At 38.7% G+C, this 14807-nt stretch overlaps 1 protein-coding gene across 2 annotated transcripts in view; it reads left to right on the top strand.

Annotated features, from left to right (window-relative positions):
- The window catches only part of Prkg1 (protein kinase cGMP-dependent 1), a 1099611-nt gene that overhangs the window by 729892 nt on the left and 354912 nt on the right, over positions 1-14807 (top strand). The gene's annotated exons all lie outside the window — the stretch shown is intronic.

The following is a 14807-nucleotide window of genomic DNA, read 5'->3' as shown; positions in this document are numbered from 1 at the left end:
CACCCTGTGCATACACATCAACACATTCAAAATTTGCATTGTTTACTTTTTAAAACTGAAACATTATTAAATAGCAATGTATAGGTTATGTGAAAAAAAGGACAGTGCACACCATGGTTTCCTTTTTGAGGACTAGAATATTAAACTTTTTATTTCTACAGTTTAATTTTTGTGTGAATAAGTGGTTAAAATGGAGCTAACAAGCCAAATTCACATTTTATTTCAGTAATATATCTTAACAGATACCTATTGAGGTTTCTTAGAATGCAATTTTAATGTCCTTTACTTGGGTATTTCTGTTAATTAATTTTGTTTCTGCTTCATCTTTTATACATTTTTCATTTCCACATGAAATCTTTTTGTTATATTCCTGCTGAAGGGGACAATAAAATTCTAATTTGATATCAAGTAATAATATATTAAAATAGTTCAATGTCAGCGGGGTGTTTTCGTTTCCCCTTGGTGTGATTAGATGCGGAGAGGTGGAAATATAAATTTCTTTTGAAGTTTGGGATAGTTTGAAAGGAAATTAAATTATTAAACTGCCATATTTGTGTGGGAGGATATACGTTTGTTCACTGCTGTATGTGTGTGTGTTGAGAGACTGAGAGAATGATAAATAATGCATATTCATTTTAAGCCTTAAAGTGCAAAGCTATTGATCTGACGACACCCCGATGAAAACTTCAGTGGGTGATCAATAACATGCCTTTGTGGGGGCCGGGGCTTGTCATTTGTGTGGAATATCTCAGCTTGAGTTCTTAAGATGCTGATTCTAGTTTCCATGATTTGTAATCTCAAGGAATGGGCCAAGCGGCAAATGCTCCTTTGGATGATTCTAGGAAGACCTTCTTTTCTACTGGCACTGTGTGTGTGTGTGTGTGTGTGTGTGTGTGTGTTTGTGTGGTGTTCAGAGCTGCCTTAGTTTTACCGTCTGTTTTTGACACTTTGAATATTAATGGTTCTCTAGAGTTAGTGATTTTTTTTTAATTGTTGTTCATTAGCTTTTAAGTCAAGCAGAACTGACAGATAGAATAAAAGAGAAGTGGGCACTACTAACTTTGACGTCACCTTGCAGCTGGTCCCTATGCTGTGTGTTAACTAGCACAGTGCTGCCGAGAGCTTAGAGTTATCAAGGCGGCCACCATGTGTGCTTTAATCTTCTGAAACTGTGACTATCATTTACCGACTCCACCTCTCCAACCCTTTAGTAGCTCACAGCTAGTCTTAGATGATTGATAGTCTCATTGGCTGGATGCTCTAGGCCCTTCTCCATCAACAGCTGACGAGTTTTCTCAGCCTGGGTTTTTGAGATACATAAACCAAGTGATTCCACGTGACCATGAGCCTGTTTCCGGCCTTTCCTACAACACACTCATCTCTGTCTTTCCTCCCAGTTGCCATTGTTTACGTCTGTCTTTTTCTTTGTTTGAATCCAATTAAAAGCTTTCTTTCCCGCTGATGCTGATCTCAATCGCGGAGACCCTTTTGCTCTGTAGTTTCACCTCTATTGCACATTTTCCGGCCCACTTTCTTTGATTAGAATTCTGTTCCTATTCTTATTCCTATGCACTTTTTAGGAGAAGGGATATTTCTCAAGCATTTTATTGTTTTTCTTTGGTGCAAGATACATTGCTTTGCTGATAGTTGACATGTTAATACATGCTTTCCAAGGTTCAGTGCAAATGTTAATACAGGCTCCCACCTTTCAAAAATTTCTTGATGACAGCCCAACATTAAATCATGAATGGGTTCCTAATGGGTGCAAGCCCTTTGCTATGGTGAGGGTCTCATGCCCATGAAACTCAAATAGTGAAGAGCCTCCATTCTTCCCACACGTTCTTAGGACAATTATTCTTGATGTCATTGATTTTTTTTTTGAGGCTTTTAAAACAGGGGTGTAACAGGGTTGGAGTATGGCTCAGCAGTTAAAAGCATTGGCTGCTCTTCTAGAGACCTAAATTTAGCTACCCAAACCCATATGGTGGCTTACAAATATCTATGTCTCTAGTATCAGAGGAGTTGGCACCCTCTTCTGGCCTCCCCAGGCACTGCACTCATGTGTTGCACAGACATACATACAAACAAAACATTGACACACATAAAATAAAAGTAAATTAAAAGTAGAAGCAGGGCATAACAACACCCAAGGGAAGTGATGAAAAATCTTGCTAAAACTTACAATTATAAAATCAATTAAATTTGTAAACTATGAATTTAGAGTCACTTCCTACTCTATTTGTTACTTTTAAAGCACTTTTACTTGCTGCTCATTTGTATAATATAAAAGAATAAAGTTTAGGATGATCAACTCAATCCAAAGTTTTCTTTTTGACTTCATGTTGAGAAAGGGTTACATAGATTAATAGTATAAAAAGATGAAATAGTTTAAAGGTCTCTTTAGTGCTCTGTGGTAGGTGTGGGGGCATATTTCTCTCTGTGACTGCTAAATAAAACTTAGATCTAAAGTTATCTTGTGTTGATAAAGAGGCAAAGCAATTGCACCATTGTTTGAAAAAGGTTTAGGAAATGATAGGATATTAATATTATGATATAATAATGTAATGACAGTTCTCAGTGGGAGTCTCATTTCACATCCCCAAAGGGAGGAATGTCAGGAGTGGCAGGGTTGAGAGGGAGTGAGTCTGTGTCAGGACCATCATCTTTCTTTGTTATTTGCCCTCCTTGTTTTCCTAAATAAGTACAGACGTTTGGAGATGAACACACTGGTGTGAACTCAGAGCACAACTCCCACCTCAAAGGGAATAGGAGATAATTTGTTCTGAGCCATGGTGGTGGTACACACACTTGGGAGACACAGCCAGACATATCCCCGAGTTCTAGGCTCGCTAGGGCTGTGTAGTGAGAGCCTGCCTTAAAAACAGAAATAAAAATAAGGTTGTCCCAAATACCATGTTCCAATGTGGAAAAATTGTCCCAAGTTTGTAGAGCAAGAATGCATCTATCAAAGCACTGTTCAAATACATTGGTAGAAACAGCAAACAGATGGGTTGCCAGCAACTCAAGGAATTTTCTATCACAGATTATCTGATATCTTAGTCTGCAGGTTGGTGGAAGCTGGTCCCGTAGTAAGTTAGTACATCTCCGAATTTCTGTCCGATAGTCACCGTTTTGGTAGGTCAGACCTAGCTAGAGGTAGGCACTGAATGGTTACTAAGAGAGTAAACACAGCACTAGGTAATTTGGCTTCTTCTCTATTCTGCCACACTGCAGCTACTAATGTTGATCTTATAGACCCTTTAACACAGGTATAGAATCTTCTTTGCTGACTTCAGTTCGTGCTAGGTACATACACTTAAATGGCTAGCAGTTCTACTAGTAGAGAGTGTTTCCTTTTTGTCAAAGCTGGCTTTCATTTTGATTTCAGTATATTTATCCTGATTGCAACTGTCAATCACACAGTTCAGCCCCCTCTTTGCTGTTCCACGCCACATCAGATTGTGATTCTGGATCTTTACTTAGTTATTTCTATTCTGTGCCTGCGTTATACATTCCTTGATGTAAACACAGATGTTACTCTGCAAGTGCAACCCAATATAAGTCAAATACAGTGACTAATAAGGGAATGAAAATGGCTCAAGGGGCAGTAGTACTAGGATGCATGGCATGTTGGTTGTCTGTCAGTTCTTTGTCATTTGCCATGGCTTCTAGAAAATGAGTCAAAAACTTCCATAGTTAATTTAAATTGTTTCCTTCTGAGCATATCTTCTGGTGCTATTGTTGGTAGTGTTTCCACATGCAAGGGACCATCAGGATATAACTGTGTGACCAGTGGGCTCTGCTGATATGAACTGAGATTTCGTTTAACTTCATACTGTGGTGGTTATGACATGACAGTAATGGACCATAGTTTATGATAGTGATGATAATGATGGTGATGATCCATGGTTTATGCTAGTGATGCCAATTATGGTGACGGATCATGGTTTATGATGGTTACAACAATTATGGTCATGGACTCTTATTTATGATAATGATGTTGATGATGGTGATAGACATGGTTTATGATAGTTATAACAATTATGATGATGGTGATGTCAATGATGGTGATAGACATTGTTTTTGTTACTTGCTTCACAGACAAAACAGAGACACAAGAGGGGCCTTCTGAAACTTTTCTTTATCTTTGAAAGAATCATTTTGTAAGGCAGCTAGGTATACATCTTCCTCTTACAGAAAACCTGCCCATAATTTTCTGTCACTCTAAAAGAAAGCCACTCTGGTCTACCCTTGTCCCCAAGACCTTGCATGTCATCTGTTCCACCTGATTACCCTTTCCTCCTTTCTCATTCTCTTACCGCTTCAGTGACATGGTCTTTTTTTCCTTAGGTCCTCTATATTCCCTCTTAATGGACATTATCCTCCATATTTAAGAGGAAATTTATATATATATATATATATATATATATATATATAATCTATGAGCATACATTAAATACAAACACTATGGCTGACAATAGGCCTGGCTTCTCCCAAGACAGGCATAACGCTCTAATTTATCTTTCCTAATGTTGGTCTAAAACTATTGCCTCTGAATGTGCCATTAATACCTCCTGGCATGAAGTAGAATTGCTGGGATGATCCTTAGAAGGATGTGACCCACAAGCACAACAGTGATATAAGCAGAATAAGTCACATGTGGTAGATTATGTAATTCCAGAACCTGAACAATAGAGGAAGTGGGATTGCTGTGAGTTTGAAGCCAACCTTGCCTATAGAGTGAGATCCTGCCTTAAAAATCCAGGAAGGAAGGAAGGAAGGAAGGAAGGAAGGAAGGAAGGAAGGAAGGAAGGAAGGAAGGAGGGGGGGAAGGAGGGAGAGAGAGAGAGAGAGAGAGAGAGAGAGAGAGAGAGAGAGAGAGAGAGAGAGACCATAAAACCCAAACCCAAACCAAACAGGCCAATACAGTGATAGCCATGTCTCATGCAAGCTATTCCGGAAAGATGGAAAGAGAGGAGAGTGTCATCAGAACGTCACTGGAGGTTACAGTCACTCTTCCATCTTGTCCTGGCTGTGGTTGTTTTAGGGACCAATAGAATAAATATGATGAGAAAGGTTGGCTGGGGACAGAATATCTTTAATGGTGTACCTGCAAATTCTGCTGTTGTTTTGGGGAAGAGGACTTTTCTGGTGGTGAGTCACCCATAATTTCATAAGCAAGCCTAATAAACTCATTGGCTCACCATCTGGACTTGGATGGAACACTTGGGGCTAATAGTGTCCTCTCTGGGAAAATCATGTGCCTCCTAGGGAAAATCATGGGACAACTGATTAGACATAGCTAAATGCCAAAGTTCACATCTCACATTTAAATGAATAGAAAGTTGCAGTTTGCGACCCTTGAAGGGTACAGGTGACTGTTCGGCTTTGTATTCACTTTCTAGCCATTAAGGGCATTAAATATGTTTTGAAATTTACAACTATGACTTCCATGGTTTAGCCTTCTCTGGGAATCCCTGTCTTCTGGGAGATATAACCAAAGCCCAGAGCTAGGTCCCATATGAGAGCCTTTGCGATGTCATATATGAGATGCCAAGAGGATGAGAGAGCCTTGGTAAACCCTAGTGCTAGACTGTGATTCTGCCCTCTGTAGTTTCCTCACCAGTAAAAAAATTTGATTTGACACTCTCACCAACATCTTAAAATATTTTATGTTTTTATTTTCCCAATGACCAGTACTCATAGCTTGTTACATATAAGGGTATTGTTGATAAACTTTTTAAAAGGTTTATACTCACCCCACTCCTAAGAGACGAACCAATAAAACATGCTATAAAATGTGAATAAAAAATTTGATTTGGGTACTCTGTAAAATTTCTCTATTCTTTATTGTCATCACCATGAAGTGAGTTCCAAATCTAGTCTGTTCTTCCCACCCATTATCTGAAACAATAATGTTTGCATATATATATATCAAACATATGATTAAGTGAATGGGTTATCTATATATGTATTGGAAAGGTAGGCTTATTATCCCTAGGTAACACGAATACTATTGTTATTGAGGTTTCCCTGGATCTCATAATACCCTAGGTGAGGAATGTATTAGCATTTTGAGACTTCTTCCCATGGTCCATAGTTAAGCCGAAAATCTCTGCACCCCTCTCTAAGTGCTCTCTGTCACTGTGGTTTCTGTCACCCTTGCCCCTGTCAGAAGATAGGATTTACTCCTGTGATCTGACTGAGTAGTAAGAACCAAATGACTGAATTTAGAAGAATTTGAGGTTTAATGTAATTTAATCTGTGAACTTTGATGATGAATTAACAGAATCTTGGGCCCAAACTGGCTTACCTAAATAAGAGACAGTTCAGCCAGGAATTGGGGTTTGTATATTCACAGCCATCTGGGCATTCCGTCACGTCTGCCCTCATGTTCAGGTTATTGTCTAACGGAATATCCTTGCTGGGATAAGCTACAACAACAATTGATTAGTGGTATTCTTTGTTTTCAGAGAGGAGTCTTGGACCATGGATTTAGTCTCATGTAGGCTTTATATTCCTTCGGTCTTTTCAGTCACTCTTCAAGAATGAAGTTTCTAAACCCATCACAAACTTTTCCTCTTATTCAATATTAAAAATAAGCAAAACCAGTGTTTTTTATTAATATTCTTACAGGCCAACTTGTTATTTATTTATTGAGACAGCATATCCTTTTGTAACTCTGGCTAGAACCTACAATGCAGAGTAGGGTGGCCTTGAACTCCCAGAGATGCACTTGGTCTACCTCTGACTGCTGGGACTAAGGACATGCTACTTACCTTGCTTTCAGTGCTTTTATTTGGCATCACATTTGAGGAGGTACAGCCAGGGATAAAGCAGTAATATGAAATGATTCATTTTACTGACGGGAGAACTGAGCCTGTGAAGGTGACAGTTGCTCAGAGTCACAGAGGAGAGTGTGAAATTCAACTGTCTCAGAATGCCAAGTGTCCTTTGTTCAAAATCTCCAGAGTAAAATCTCTCCCATTTTGATTGACTAAGCATACTCTCCACGGTTACATAATTCCTGTCCAGTGTTCTTTACGACTCTCGTTAAGGTTGTTGTAACCTCCACGAAAAAGGAAATGACTGTACATAGTTGCCTACGTATATCAATTTTAAGTGACAGATGTGGGGGCGGGGTAAGAAAGTGTGCATATTTTGTTATAGTTTTCTTCGTTTGACAGTGTCTCATAACCCACATTGCTCTAGAATTCACTGTGTATTTTAACTTGACCTGTAACTCAAAATCCTTCTGCCTCTGCATCGTGAGTGAGTGAGAGAGTGGTTGGATTATAGGAATGTGTCGCCATGCTTGGAAGAAAGTTTGCTATTTATTTATTCATCTTTTCAATTTTACTTAGTTGCTTTAAACAAGGTCTGTCTAGGTAGCACTGATTATCCTGGAACTCAGTACATAGACCAGGCTTGCTTTGAACTCATGGTGATTTGCCTGACTCAGTTATCCCAATACTGAGATTGAAGGTATGATCTACCACACCCAGTTTGTGTTTTTATCAAGTTTTGAGTTAATTTCATGCTACATGGATAATCACAATGTAAGACAAAAAAAATGAAGTATCTTAAGTATTCTTGTGACATACCGACAGGAAGGATGTCTGGGCTTATGTTGTGATTTCACCCATCATAGGTTTGCAATTTTACCACAGTATCTTTAAATTTAGGCATAGTAATAAAAACCTTCACATCATGAAGGATAAATCAGGAATAAATAAAGCAATATTAAGCACTTATTTCGTATTTGCCAAGTAAGGTCCAAAGTATTTGACATGTGTTAGTTTGTCTAACTCTCAACAACAACAACAAAATCTATAAAATAACCATGGCCATTTCCGTTTTTACAGACGAGAATAAAGATGCTCTTATAGATGATCAAAGTTCCACAGATGGTACCCAGAATGCCCAAAAAATCCCGGATGTTGAGATGTTGTTTCCCATACACCCTTCCCTTCTCAGCCAATTGATGTTGATTCTACTGGAGATTTCTACAGTGGGCTGACCTTGTCTTTGCAGAGAGTCAGTTCCAATTCTCCATATTTTTTTTTTCTGTAGCAGTACTTACCAGCTAAATATCAGGCTTGCTTTCCTTCTTGCCCCCTGGAACATATTTTCAAAAACGAATGCTCACCATCGGCTTAAGAACAACTGCTTTAAGTGATCCTTAGTACTCTGGTGTCTTGGGGCCAGGTAAGCTGGGTGGAGGGGTTCCTTACAGTTTGGCAGTCCATGCCTGTATTTAAGCAGGCATTGAGATTTCTCAAGTGAATGTTAAGGGTCGGTGTCTTCCATTTATAGCTAGTTTTCACCCTTTTGATCATGAAACTTCATTCCTGAGGTTTAGGCTGTTTCCTTCTGGCTTGAACTGGGTTCTAGGATCTTTGAAGGCATTTGTGGAGCCTTTAGAAGACTTTGATTCATATACCCTTTAGAAGACAAATCAAAAATCTAATATTTGGAACAAATGAAGGGATGATGCACCCAATTCAACTCACAGAGATCACATATCTGGACAATCAAGATCACGAAACCCTTTCCTCTATACTTCTTAATGATTTACCAAAAAAATTATGAAAATGTAGTGCATAGGAAAGCAACTTTAGAAGTTTTAGACAATTTTAGTTTTAAAGAATAAGTGGGAAGCCTGTTAAGCCTTTAAGCTTTGAGCTTTAATGAAGCTTTACTGGAGGACACAAAACCTTCCTTAGAATTAGGCTTGACAAAACTGGCAAGGTTCTAATTTGGAGGGAAAGCATGTGAAGAATAAATAAGAGACACAGCCACCCTGCATTTTCAAGCATGGATGCTTATAAAGACTATTGTGTCATACCAGATCCATTCTCATTAAGCATGCCATGAGCAGCAGATAAATTGAAAAGTGGACATTAATTTCATGTTGTCACCTACCATTTGCACAAATGTCTCAGTGGCGATGCTTTCTAAAAGGGAAAGGCAGTGTGATCTCAGATATTTGCATAATGACATGTTGATTTTTCAAAATGTTCATTAGCACGTATCATGCACAGGTACTGCCACCTCCATGTATTTGTGTTTGTAATTCTCGAAAATAATTAACATGTATGACCTATTACTTTGTGGTCATAACGGATGTCAGACTTGAGGTCCTCTTTGGTCCAGAAGAAGGCAGGGCCCCAGCTGAGGGACAGAACATGACCCACTTGCCTTTACAGAACTGAGTCTCTCTAGAAGCTGTAGGCTAATTTCTCACCATATCCCTATTGATACTTGCTTGAAGCGCTGGGATTTCAAAAAGCTACAGCCTTGTGATGAAGCAGTTTAATATTCTCCCATTTTGTTATTGCTCTGAATCTCATGAATTGCTCCTGTGGCGAGGTTTACCTTATTTCTGTATCTTTCATGTAGCTCTTATCTATGATCCTATTTTGTGAAGTGTTTTACACCCAAAGGATGAAGCAGCTGGCCATGAGTGTTTTTCCATAAGAAAATCTATTCTGTTTTGAATGTATTTAGAAGGAAACTACAGGCTACGGGGACAATTGAGAAGGCGAGTCTCAAGGTCCAGACATGAAGATTTCAGTTCTGTAATACACAATCCTCAATCCTCAACGTTGGTGAGAAATCTGAGAGACTGTGGAGTGGGGATGAGAGCAGGCTGCTGAGGGAAAGTGAACATGATTGCTCAGACCCGAGAGCACCCTGGCTGGTCAATATTGGAGTACTTGTGTTGAGCAGGTGGGGCATGTACCGCAGGCTGTAGTTTTGTTCTCTTTGGCTTGAAATAGAATCCATCACGGTTTATCACTGTCGTTTAACTGAGGCAAATTCCTAAAGCAGAGTGTGAGACCCTGCTTGTCAGCCAGATGGGAGGGGCTTTTCTGCCTAGGTTGTTCCCACCTCTGCTGCCTCATTGGATGGAGCAAGGAACCACAGGCTGTAGAGGAGACAGGCCTGCTGCTTCTCCAGGGAACTTTGTGCTTGTGAGCACACCCCCACTGTGAGAGAAGGAGGTCAGAGACGGAATAAAACAGGCTCACCTGCCCCTTCTATACATCATGTCATTTTCACAAAGCCATGTAAGGGAAGTTGGTCTGTCCTCTCTGCTGAGGACGTAGCTGGGGTCATGGCAGTAGCGATTTCTCTGCCACACGACTGGATTCAAACTAGAACCAGTCTCGAATGTCTTCTTCTGTAAATTATGAGGCCGACATCCAGAAAATGAGTAATGCCAGAGGAAAATCAAGAGTACTAGTTATAATCTCATTTTTGTAGGATTAAGGTGACTATTGGTATATAAAATAAAATGTCTGAATCTAAGTGGTAGGCAGGCCAGTATGTTGGTAATGCTATTGCTTGGTACATTTCAACTTGGTACATAGCATAGAATTTTGGAATCAGTGTTTATAATAACACACATATGTATATGTAAATTTATCCCTCCATATATGAAATAAATATGAACTTTTGAAAAATAAGGGGAAGGGATTATTTCCTCTAGATTATCCTAATAGTCATTTCATGTTTAAATTTTGCTCTGTGCATGCACAGTAAATAACAGAATATTTATGCGGAAGTCTAGAAGGATGCCAATTAAGCAGCATAACTTCTGCTATGCTATACATGCAGAAAATGTGAAATTATTTAGCACTTTCTAAGGAATTAAATACATTCTGTTTTCTCAGTTTACTGGAAGTACTCCAGTGGATAAATACTGCATTCCTTGTTTGTGAAAACGTACTTGAGCTCTGGCCTTTTGCATAAACAAAGATAAATGAAATTGCCTGGGAGGATGAATTTGCTTAGTTTTAAAAGGAAATTAAATACACAAATAAATTCAATAGAAAAAGAGCCAAGATTTAAAACAATAAAGGGCAATTATTGAATATTAAGGGTTCGAGTAAAGGATGGGTAGAGGTGCTTGTTGCCCAACGACCTAGGTTCTGTCACCGTGTCCCACATGGTGGAAGTTGTCCTCTGAAAGGCACACATGCACCACGGCAGGGGAATGAGCATGTGTTCGTGCACACACACACACACACACACACACACACACACACACACACACAGAATAAATAAATAATGCAATAAAAATAAAAATTCAACAATTGTAATCCAGACATGGAAAAATTTCTACAAGTCTGAATAGTCTTAGAGTATATAAATATATAAATATAACATATAGTCTGCATGCTAATAGCATTTCTTTTTTAATTAAATTTGGGTGTCTTGAGCACAGAAACCTGGGAGAGACTCAAGATTTTGGTGTTGTTTTCCTCCTTTCTCCACCCATTCACACTCTTCCTTTTCTCAATTTGTTTTGATTTTGTCTGTGTGAAAAAATAAAAAAAGAAACCCACTGCAGCATTGTCCCATGAATGACTGGTGAGTAGTTAATCCCTACTTTCTAAGCAGGGATTAACTTTCTAAGTAAGGTTTGTTGATATGTCATTAGAGTCAGTTCATATTAACTTATTCTTTATATTTTTCTAAGTAATATTTTGGTTAGCATATAAATAAGTGGTTTTGTTGTGACATTTCTAGACATATATATCATAATTTTTTCCTATTTTCTTCCCAAATGTTCTCCTTGTCTGCCCCATTTTACTTTCATCACACACACACACATACATACAGATGCACATATGCAATGCATAAATACACACATACATATGCACATATGTATTTCCCATATACATATATGCACACATTCATGCACATACACATGCACATGCATACACACACATAATTACTTACTTTTGTCTCTCTTCCTTTTAGATTTCTTCTTCCTGCCTCATAGCTGCTTTTTCCTTTCCTATACATATATAAGATAACTAAATTTATATGCAATATATTATATAAAGTTTTAATCTAGATTCTGCATCTGCAAGAAAATATGAAGTGAAATATTTGTCTGAGTCTGACTTACTTCACTTAGCATAATGATTCCCAAGTTAATCCATTTTATTGGGAATGTTATAATTTCATCCTGCTTTAGAGCTAAGTAAAATTCCATTGTGTGTTTGTGGTGCATCAGCTCTAGCCATTTATCTCTCTGCAGACGTCTAGGTTGGTGGCTAGGTTGACTATTGTGAGCAGTGTAGAAATAAGCACACATCGGTGTGTCTCACTGACAGGATCTTTTAGACATATACCTAGAGTGATATACCTGGGCCATATAGTAGCCCCATATTTGCTCCATGGAATCTTCATACCAATTTCCATACTGTCTGCTCTAGATCACGTTTCCTCCAGCCACGAATACAAGTTTCTTCTTCTTCACATCCACTTGTTGTTCTTTGTTTTCTTGATGATAATATGGCCATTCTGACTGGCGTAAGACAGAATTACAAAGTGTGCTTTCTTTTCCATTCAGTGATGCCTAAAGATACCGAACACCTTTCCGAGTTTTGTTGACCATTTGTCTTTCTGCTTTTGAAAGCTGGCGTTTGAATTCACCGTCCCATTTATTCCAGACGCGCACTGATAATGCTTATCTTGGTCTCACCTGCCTCGCTTCTTGTCTTGCTGCCATGAAAACCTGTCAGTTTGGCCTGACCAGGGTTAATGGAAGCCAAGTGCAAAATGATAGCTAGAGGTGTGGTTGGGGAAAACAGGAGCAATCAAACAGAGTGAGCGACCCTGTAATTGGAACAGAATGTTGGGGGTTCTGGAAGAGCAGCCAGGGGATAAGCCATCAAGCCTCACGGGCATATGGTGACAGATTTAGTATTTCTGTAAAGAGCAGAGTCTGGACTCGTGACAGAGAATCAGGGACTGAGCCATCTGAAAAACATGCACCCTCAGATTTAGATGTATCACAAAAACCCATAGCTTGAGAAGAGCTGCAGACAAGAATAAATCCACAATCTTTAAGAACTGACATCATAATCATGACAATGAAATTGTAGGGGATGTTTTGCGTGGATCTCTAATAGCTTTTGACAGAAAGAAAGAATGCTTTCCTAAGTTATTACTTTTATTTTTATTTGTGCTTAAGTGTGGTCATGCGTGTATGTGTAAGTGTGTGTGTGTATGTTGGAGTGGGGGAGGGTTGTGTGTCCATATGCACACATGTGGAGGTCACTTATTGTTGTCAAATGTCTTCTTTTGTTGCTTTCAATTTTATTTTATTTCATTTTGAGGTGAGGTCTCTCATTGAACCTGGAGATGGCTGTTTAGTTAGGTTTGTTGACTGGCAAGACCTTGTTATTCCCCCGTCTCTGCCTAGGGATAGACTGCTGCACCAAGATTTTCTGGTCCTCCTAATCCAGAGTCTTCTGTTTATTCAGCAAGCGCTTTATGCAATAAGCCATCTTTGCTATTCTATTTTTAATGATTAAGAGTTAATTAAAACATATATTTAATAATGTTCCTGAGTTTGGGATAGGAGAGATGGCTCAGTAGACTTGCAGAGGACCTGAGTTTAATTCTCAGTATCCACATGTTAACTCACAATCATCTGTAATTCCTATTACAGGGGATCTGATACCCTTTTCTGGCCTCTATAGGCACCAGGCAAACTCATGGTGCACATATATACTTGCAGGCAAAATACAGATGCAAAATAAAATGAATCTAATTTTTTTTCTGAAATTGAAAAGGAAGAATCATTGTGATATTGTATTTCCAAGACAACTAATATAGATATTATTGACATCTGCTGTTTTTCTCCTTGTATACAACATTTACATAATTATCTTCATGTTACACACATATTTTAAAATGTTGCTACTGATTTAACATTACACCTTTCTATTAAATTCTTCCAAACTCTCTTTGGCTGCCTTTGCTGTCATGATCTACTTTTCTGCCTGATTTGGAAGAACTCTAGGTTCTTTGACAGCAGGGGATGAAGCAGATGTAATCAGAACATGGCAGAATGAGAAGCACGCAGCCTTCACGTGTTCGTTCATGTTTGCCTGTTGTGCATGTGCAAGAACTAGTGAGATTATTCCCAGACAATGGGAGACAGTGTCGGGGAAAAATAATGGAAGGAAGTGAGACGTCTGAAATTTTAAAAAGCAAATTTGTGGTTTGGTCATAAACTTTAATGCCCCAGGGCTCACATGTTCATAAAGAGGGCCTCTACCGGTCCTCTTTAGTTATGACTATAAAAAGATAAAAGTTGAACATTGCTAATTTGGCTAAAATTTTTGAAATAATTTATTTTCACAGTCCTTATACACCCATTTGAAAATTAATCTGATCTAGATAGAGGAGCTGCCTAGGCCATCGGGAGGCATGAAGGCCTATTCCCAGTTAGTTCCCTTTTCCAAGGGTAGCCGGTGTTCTCAATCCTACCATTGGAGATCATGATTACCTATTTCAAGTCAAATAATTTTAATGGTTCACTATGCACTGTACCTGGTTGACTTTGCTCAGTTTCACATCATGAAGAGTTTATTCCTCTCACTGAGTATATGAAGAGCTCATTTTCATTACTTTGTTTTCATTCCATTAACTAAATATGCCAACGTGGTTCATCCACTTTACCAACAGCAGACACTTGGATTGTGCCCAGCTTGGGTGTTTTCCAGTCTTGCAGGTTTTTAGAAAGTGACTGGAAATATGCTTGAGTACTTGTTTTGGTGAGTTTCTGCTTTGACTTCTTTTAAATGTACACTTCAAAGCAAAATGTCTGGGTCACAGTGGAGTCACACTGAACTTTTAGAGATATGCTACATTATTTCTCACAATGGATGAGCCAGGCTATACTACCCCCAAATAGGAAAGAGTCATGTTTCACATTCTCACTAATGTCTATTATTGTCGGCGTTCTTAAGCTTATCTGGCTGGACAGTTTAATAGAA

Source organism: Alexandromys fortis, unplaced genomic scaffold (genome assembly GCF_014885135.2).
Source record: "Alexandromys fortis isolate MF-2015 unplaced genomic scaffold, M_Fortis_MF-2015_v1.1 scaffold_10, whole genome shotgun sequence".
Classification (NCBI taxonomy): domain Eukaryota; kingdom Metazoa; phylum Chordata; class Mammalia; order Rodentia; family Cricetidae; genus Alexandromys; species Alexandromys fortis.
This window is presented reverse-complemented; position numbering and strand designations above follow the sequence as displayed.